The sequence below is a fragment of the Camelus dromedarius genome, chromosome 3 (genome assembly GCF_036321535.1).
Source record: "Camelus dromedarius isolate mCamDro1 chromosome 3, mCamDro1.pat, whole genome shotgun sequence".
NCBI classification, from domain to species: Eukaryota; Metazoa; Chordata; class Mammalia; order Artiodactyla; family Camelidae; genus Camelus; species Camelus dromedarius.
This window is the reverse complement of record NC_087438.1, coordinates 118,926,806-118,934,999: the sequence shown is the minus strand read 5'-3', so window position 1 is coordinate 118,934,999 and position 8,194 is coordinate 118,926,806. Positions and strand designations below refer to the sequence as shown.

Below are 8,194 nucleotides of genomic sequence, written 5' to 3'. Positions count from 1 at the left end.
ATTGGTCTAACAGCAGAGACTCTGCCACAGGCCCAAGAGGTGGTGTGTGGGACATACAGGGGTGCAGGACTGTAAGCAGTGCAAAGGTGTAAGTGGTGGCAGGGGTGCAGGGGCTGTGGAGGGTGAAGGCAGTTCAGGGGTTGTGGGGGTGCAGGCAGTGCAGGGAGTGTCAGGGGTGCAGAGGTACAGGGAGCGTAGGGGTGCAGGGAGGTGCTCAGGCAAGTGCACGTCCTCGCAGTCAGCCTGACCACGGGAGGCTAGTGCAATGGTTTGAGGCGGCGGAAGCGGAGGCGGCGGCGGGTGGGAGGCTGCCCGGGCAAGCCGGTCGATTTCTTCTCTTCCCTGCAGCCTGGCCTGGGGGTGCTTTGGCCGCCGGAGATTCGCCAGATGTTGGACTCCAAGTAAGCTTGCTCCTGGGAGGTGGGGCGGTTAGGTCAGCAGGCGGCGGCAGCGGTAGGGGGGCGGAGCGGGGCTGCCCCTGGCGAACTGGTGGAATAGCTGCCTTCTCCCGGCTGCCGGGCCTGGGAGCAGCCTCTGCTGCCCCAGGTCGCCGGACACACCTGTCCCACTCAGCTTGCTGAGTGGGGAGTGGAGGTGGTGCCGTTAATGTGCGGGGACCACGGGGGTAGGGGGGCTGCCGCGGGGGAGCCGGTCAATTCTCTCCGCACTCCCCCGCGGCGGAGCCTGGGGGCGGCCTCCGCTGCCCTAGAGGCGGGACGCCGGTCTCCAGGTGAGCTTGGTCCTGGGAGGTGGGAGCAGCGGCGCCAGGGGGAGTGGGTCCTTTCCAGGGAGCTGCTCCATTTCTTCTCTCCCCCGCGGCCTGGCCTGTGGGCGACCTCTGCCGCCGGAGATTTCCCTGAGTCCGACTCCAGGTAAACTTGCTCCTGGGAGATGGGTGCGGTGCGGTCAGGGAGCTGGTAAGGTGGTGGCTGCGGGGATAGGGTGGCTGTCCCGGGGTAGCTTGTGTATTAGCTCCATGTCTGCACCGCATGGCCTGCAAACGGCCTCTTCTGCCCCAGGTCCCGGGACACCCCTGTCCCACTTAGCTAACTGGGGGCGGGAGGCAGGGTAGTCATGGTGCAGGGGTGGCGGGGTTCGGGGGCCTGCAGTTGGGAAGCTGGCCCATTTGCTCCCATCTTCCCCGCGGCTTGTCCTGGGGGCGGTCTCTGTTGCCCTGGGTTACGGGACACGTGTATCCTAGTCGGCCTGACCCCGGGAGGCTGGCGTGGTACGTTGGGGGTGGTGGCAGCAGCGGTGGGTTTTCCCATGAAGCTGGTCCATTTGCTCCCATTTCCCCTCATGGTTTGCTCTGGGGGCGGTCACTGTTGCCCCAAGTTCACCGGACGTCCATCTCCAGGTCAGCCTGCTCCCTAGAGGCGGCCACCGAGAGGTCAGGGGGCAGGAGCGGTGGCTGATGTGGGGGATGGGGATGCCTTGGGGAGTTGGTGGATTGGCTCCCGTCTCCCTGATGGCCTGGTGTGGGAGTCGTCTCTCCTGCCCTAGATCACCAGACACACCTGTCCCATTCAGCCTGCTGGGAAGGGTCGCCCTGGGCGGTGCCTTTAAGGTGCGAGGGTGGCAAAGGCGGAGGTAGAGGACCTGCAGCGCGGAGCTTGTCAATTTGCTCCCCTCTTCCCCGCGGCCAATCCTGGGGGTGTCCTCTGCTGCCCAAGAAGCAGGATGCCCGTCTCCAGGTCAGCTTGCTCCTGGGAGGCGGACGCGATGAGGTCGAGGGGCAGGGGCAGCCGGCCGTCGCAGCTTCCTAATGGGGCCACTTCTTCTCCTTTCCCCTGACCTGGCCTGGGGACGGCCTCTCCCGCCCAAGATTCGTCTGACACACCACACCAGGTCAGGTTGCTCCTGGGAGGTGGGCGCGGTGAGATCAGGGGGTGGGGAGGAGAGGGGTGCTGCCTATTGTGAGCTGGAGGATAACCTCCCATCTCTCTGGAGGCCTGACATGGTGGCGGCCTCTGCCGCCCCTCGTTCCCAGGTCACACTTCTCAGGGTCATATTGCCCCGGGGGTGCGTTAAGGTGCGGGGGTGGCGGGGTGATGTCGAAGGTATGGAGCCTGCCGCTTGGGAGCTGGTGGTTTAGCTCCCATCTCCCCAGCAGCTTGGCCTGGGGGTAGCCTCTGTTGCCCCAGGTTGCAAAGCACAGTTTCCCTGACAGCTTAGCCACCTGAGGTGGGCAGGATGTGCTGAGGGGGCAGAGGCAGCTGCCAAGGCAGCGACGGAGGGGGCTGTCCCAGGCCAGCTGGTCTATTTGTTCCCATCTCTACCTTTGCTGCCCTAGTTTCGCAGGACGTCCTTCTCCAGTATTTCCTTCTCCTGGGAGGTGGGCGAAGTGCATGCAGCCCAAGGTCTGGGCTCTCCCCTGGGGAGGGGCAGAACTCTATTGTTCTCATTTGTCTTTATTCTTCAGCGAAGGGGTTACTGGACCCAATTCTTAATTCTGAGAATGTGTAGCCTATGTTAAGGAAGAGCTGCTGGACAGTGTGGTTTCTAGGTGGGTTTTCACATCAGCTGATGCCCAAGGCAGGCAGGAAAGCTATTACTCAGAGCTCCTTAGTGTGGAGTTGGGGGGTGGCCCTGCTGTCCTCACCATACTTTTTAAAAATGTGTCACTCCCCTTTTTTTCCTAGGTGACATTTTAGGTTATTGGGTCACAGATTCCTGGCACAATCATCCCTGTTCTCAAACATCTTTTAAACTTGGATGAAGTGATAAGTAGGGGAAGAAGATGATTTGCTGAAAGGTAAGAATACTTAAATTTGCATTAAAGCTACATTCTGTCAATCTTTCTCAAATGATTTTTCTCGGATTCAAAATCCACGACCTAATGAATGTTGTACTCCTGTGTAAATCATTGATCTTCAGATCACATTTGTTAAATGGTCAATGAGATTTGTTAAGTAGATTATTCCTGAAAGGAAAAGCTCAGGCTTTTGAGAATTCCTTGTCTGATGTCACCCAGGCAGTCACAGTAGAAGACAGAACTGATATAAAAATCCCTCAGCTGCTTGAACTGCAAAGCTTCTGGGATTACTGATCCCTGAAATGCAGGTGACTCTTGATGATATTCTGGGGCTTGGTTTACATGATCAGATTCTTCCAGTCCTGTAAATGGGTTCCGTGGCCCCAGCCCCGGGAGAGCTGGTCATAAGGTCCATATCGTGAGGGGTGGGATGGGAAGGCAAGGTCTAAGAGCTGGAATCACTGAGATTCCACACTCGCTAAACACAGACTCCAGAGCCTAATTGTTGTCAGGTTCTGTTCTGGATTTGAGAGTGTGTTCAGACATGATTCTTGCCCTTCAGGGGTCACTGCCTGGGTGGAAGTAACCTTTACACAAATCTGGGAAGGATGGCAATTAAGTAGATGGGCTGTTATGGTCCTCAGTATGCCCAGGCTCACTCTTCCAGGCACTCTTGGGACTAACGAGAGTCATGTTATTCACTCATTCACTGATTTATTACCCTTGAATTGATCATTTGTCCCATAGTAAGTGAAACAAGGGATCAGGAACATGAATTTTGTCCCCTCTCCCATCACTGATTGTATCTGTCAGCCGGGCGCCCTGTGTATGCATTGTGAAATGGTGGTATTTTTTGCCCAATGGGGCAGCACTGACAGTTCTGAGAATCAGGGGAGTCTCGTGGGTAGGACAGAACCGTGACACACAAGGCAACACGCCACCATGTGAGACAGCATTGTCGATGCTCAGGTGACCCGATGTAGACCGCGGTGCTAAACCTGAGCGTGTTCAGTGATCTTGGCTGCTCTAAAAATACAGACTACAGGTCCCAAACTCTGGAGACGCTGAGGGTCTGCACCTCAGAATTCTGCATTTTAAGAAGCACTTTAACTAATTCTGATGAAGATGATCTGAGTGTCCCAATGAGAAACACTGGGGTGCGATTCAGCAATACTGAGGATTCTCAGGGAACGATGTCTTTTCAGGTTGGTCCAAGGTCCCTCACTTAAGACTTTTGCCTTGGGTTTAATTGTATGTGTTCAGAAGTGATGTCTCTCATTTCCAGTGCTTGTCAGCATGCTCTGTGCAGGGACTTGCACTCAGTAGATGGCAAAAACTATGATTCTTCAGGTCACCGAGCTAGAGTGTGAGTGATCTTTTATTTTGGTTTTCTTTATAGCAATGCAGACTCTCCCGAGAAGAGATTCAGTCTGAACAGCTTTGTGTCAGACTTTGGAAGACCGCTGGTGCCCAAGGTGTTCTCTGGCAGGGCAATGACGAATCTAGGTCCCTCTTTCACTGCTACATCAATCATGTGGGCCACTTGGACAAGGCCAAATTTGCTATCCCAACCATAGCCCTTGACAGAGATATTCAGCTCCAGGAAGCCATCAGATGCAGCAGGTGGCCAGAGGAGGAGGCGAACGGGCTCATAAAATGTGACATCCCCAACTTCATCAATACGGACCAGAACTCTTCCTTTGGGGAAGATGATCTCCTGATTTTGGAACCACCAATTGTTCTAGAAGATAAGCCAGTTGCTCAGACCTCACACATAGACTTGAATTGAGAAACGTGCTTTGTCAAGTGTCTTTCTGAAGATGTGAAGTTTGTCTTTGTATGGCAGGAATTCCCCTTTCACAAAATTGTATGTGTTTGTGTCTGAGAGAGAGAAATGGAGACAGACAGAAAGACGGAGACAGAAGAGCACCCCCTCAGAAGAGAGCTAGTTAAGGTGAGTTTTGTGCCTTTAAAAACATTTGGGGTTTTGGGGGGAACAAAGTATTTACATTGTCTCATTCTCCTAGTTGGAAACCTTGGCCCCATACTCAGTGTTAGCGGCCTTGAATGGGGATTGGCACGGTGCATTTCATCTGGCGCTGCCACATCCATGCTCTGCCTTTAGCACGTTGCTTTGCCTCTCAGGGCTGCCACCCTTTTAACTGTAAGGAGAGGAGTCTGGAGTAGGTGATCCATCCCAGCTCTGCTGTTTTGCAAATTTCTGATTTCGTATTCGGATGAGGCTGGGATACACCCAGAGCAGTATAAACCAGGCCCTACCTCCTGTCTCTTGCTGGGGCATCCCTTAGGCCTGTGCCTTCTACCCAACCCTTTACTGAGCCCAGCTTTTGTCAGGAGCCCAAGAGCCTACCGAGATGGCAGGGGACGTCTCTCGTGGTCACGGTGGCCATCATTTCTATTGGTTGTGCTGAAACAGCTCTTCTGAGATCCTCCGGCCACCCTTGCTCCAACCTGAGGACAGCCCTACCGTTTCTTTCCTAGGAGGAGGATCAATCCATGGTGCATTTTATGACAATCCTGTCTCCAGGAATGCACGGAAGGTTATCAGCTGAGTGAGGTGAGGTGCCTCTGTTTCTCTGCGTCCCTGTATCTCTGTCTGCTCACAGTGCCCTGCCTCCGGCTACTGAGCAAGAAAAGTGCTATTCACCATGATGGGTGTTTTGCAGATGTGTAGGTGATGGTCGTGTAGCTCATGTGTGGGCTTTGAGCTGGGATGGTGAAGAGCTTATAAATACCTCATCAACATTTATTCGAGGTGGCCTGGTGCCACACAGACTTGATTAATGAAGGCATCAAGCCTACACACTGGTTTGGAAACAACTTGGTTTTGATCAGTCACACTGCATGCATGACTCGCTGCTAATCTCTGGGTGGTTTTTTCATTTTAGATTTATTCACCCAGTGTCTTGCTTAAGCTGAAAAATACTTTTATTTCACCAGAATATTCTCTGATTCTTTGTTTTCACTCATCCAGTTTTTTAATTCCTTTAAAAATGTTGTGTTTATAATGCCTCCTTATTTCTATCATCTCTAGGTTCCCAGTGGCCTGAGCCATGCAGCAGACTTTATGTAGGAACTGTACCACCAAAAGAAATCCCCTCGCCATAATGTCTTTTGAGGAAAATATTATTCTTTAAGACTCTAACACTAAATCGTAGAAGAAAGCATGGAACATTTCTTGTAGTTAATACATGTTCATGCAAAAAGAAATTTGATATTTTCATTGAAAAATGTTGACTTTAATAACTTTTACTAATGTGAATATTAGTATTCATTATTTAATTAACCAAATAATACCACAGTTATTTATTATTAAGATTGAAAACTATTTACACAGTCTCTCAATTAGAAGACTGAAGTGTATTTAAAAGATGGAAAAATACCCATGATGACACCATCTTTTTTATTAACTAAATATCAAGAACTGTGCAGGGTTAAGATTTGACCCCCTGCAAGCTGCCAGGTTAGCATGAGGTAGTCTGTGGATGCTGCCAGAACACAGGACACTCCCCCAGGATCAGAGACAAAGGACTTCCTGCCGGCACAGCAGGCAGCCTGGGGTTCATGTTCATGTTGCTTCCTGAGCTCTTTTCCTATTGCTGTTGTAACTAAGGAACACAGACTCAGTGGCTTAAAGTAACACACATCCATTGTCTCACTGTTCTAGGGTGCAGAAATGCAAAGTCAATGTCAGTGGGCTAAAACCAACGTTTGGCCAAGGCTACGTTCCACACTGAGGCTCTTGGGAGGGATTCATCTTACTACCTTTCCAAGCTTGCAGAGGTGCTCACAATCCTTGGCCCAGAGCCCTGTGTCACTGTGACTTCTGCTGCCACATCACATCTCTGTCTCTGACCAATCTGCCTCTCTCCTCTAAGGACCTCCGTGATGACGTTTGCTTCCCACAGTGATCTGCCATCCCAAGGTCCTTGACAGTCACACCTGCAGAGTCCCTTTTGCCTTGCACAGTGACATTCCTAGGTTCTAGGGATCAGACCGTGGACATATTGGGGGCCATTATTCTACCGAGTTCTTCCCTTTGGCCCCACTGGTTCTTGTCCATCCCACATGAAAAATGCATCCACCTCATCCCAACACCCTCCAGAGTCTCATTTACTACACCATCAACTCAAAGTCCAACATGTAGTCTAACTATTATCAGCTCAAAAGCCTAAGTATTTTCATCCTCAACACCTAAGTCAGGCATGTTTGAGACCCTGGGTGTGATCTTCTCTGTTCAAATTCCTGCAATGGCTTCACATTTCACTCAGTGAAGAAGCGAGTGTCCTTATGGTGACCTTACAGCTTTCCTCCCCCTCCCGAAGCTGAGCTCATCTCCGGTTTTCTCCCTGGCTCACTCCGCTCCAGCCACACTGGCCTCCCTGCTGTCCCTTGGGAATATCAGACATGCATCCACAGGCCTGTTGCCCTGGCCGGTCTCTGTCCAACTCATATGCTGAAGTCTTGAACCCCAGGACTACAGAACATGACCCCACTTGGAAATAGGGTTGTTGCAGATGTCATTGGTTAAGAAGAGGTCATTAAGTTGGGCCCTAATCCAGTATGACTTGTGTCCGGATATATAGGGGCAATGTGGACAGAGAGACACGTGTACATGGGAGATGACGTGATGAGATGTGGAGAGAAGACGGTCGTCTCCAAGCCAAGGAGAGAGGCCTGGACCAGCCTCTCCCTCCCAGCCCTCAGGAGGAGCCTGCCCTGCTGACACGCTGCCTGCAGACTCCCCGCCCCCAGGGCTGTGAGACAGTGAGCCTCTGTGGTTCATGTCACCCAGTGTGCAGTGCTGTGTTAGAGGGAGCTCAGCAACTAGCACCGCGTTCTCAAGGTCCTCAGTGAGCCCAGCCCTGGCCATCTCATTTTAACCTGGAAACTGCCTTCCCCTTGTCTCTGCCCCAGAAACCCCCTCTCCCTGATCATATTATTTCTATCACCTTCTAGAATACCATATATTTCACATGACTGTCAAGACTGTAGTTTATGTTCTGCTCCTCCTCAGTCCTACAGGGACAAGGATCCTTATTTGTTCACTGACGGACCTCAGGTGGCTTGACCTGTACCCGTGGCACAGCAGTCAATACAAATTGGCCGGATGGAAGGAGGGATCGTTCCTTACATTCACAGGTGAGTGAACGAAGATTCCGGGGGACTGAGAGTTTCGCTCAGGCACAGAGCTGGTAAGTGTCAGGCCAAGGTGGGTTTCAGGTACCTATGAACCTGAGGGAGGCTTGAGGGATTCTCTTTCCATTGATTAGTATTTCTCAGGTGTCTCTTTTCTGGCTCTAACTTTTGACTTCTTTCTGTTATTCTTCTAAGCTTTCAACCAGTTTTAAGTTTTAATTCTGCTTTGTCTCAGGTAAACAAATAAAATCTGTAAATCTTTCAACTCATTATATATTT

At 51.6% G+C, this 8,194-nt stretch overlaps 1 long non-coding RNA gene across 1 annotated transcript in view; it reads left to right on the top strand.

The window, feature by feature from the left end:
* The first annotated feature begins 4,211 nt into the window (after positions 1-4,211).
* The window catches only part of LOC135321035 (uncharacterized), a 43,759-nt gene continuing 39,776 nt past the window's right edge, over positions 4,212-8,194 (top strand). Inside the window, exons 1-2 of the long non-coding RNA XR_010380446.1 lie at positions 4,212-4,709; positions 7,794-7,918. This is a non-coding gene — a long non-coding RNA (uncharacterized LOC135321035). The remainder of the gene's footprint in view (positions 4,710-7,793; positions 7,919-8,194) is intronic.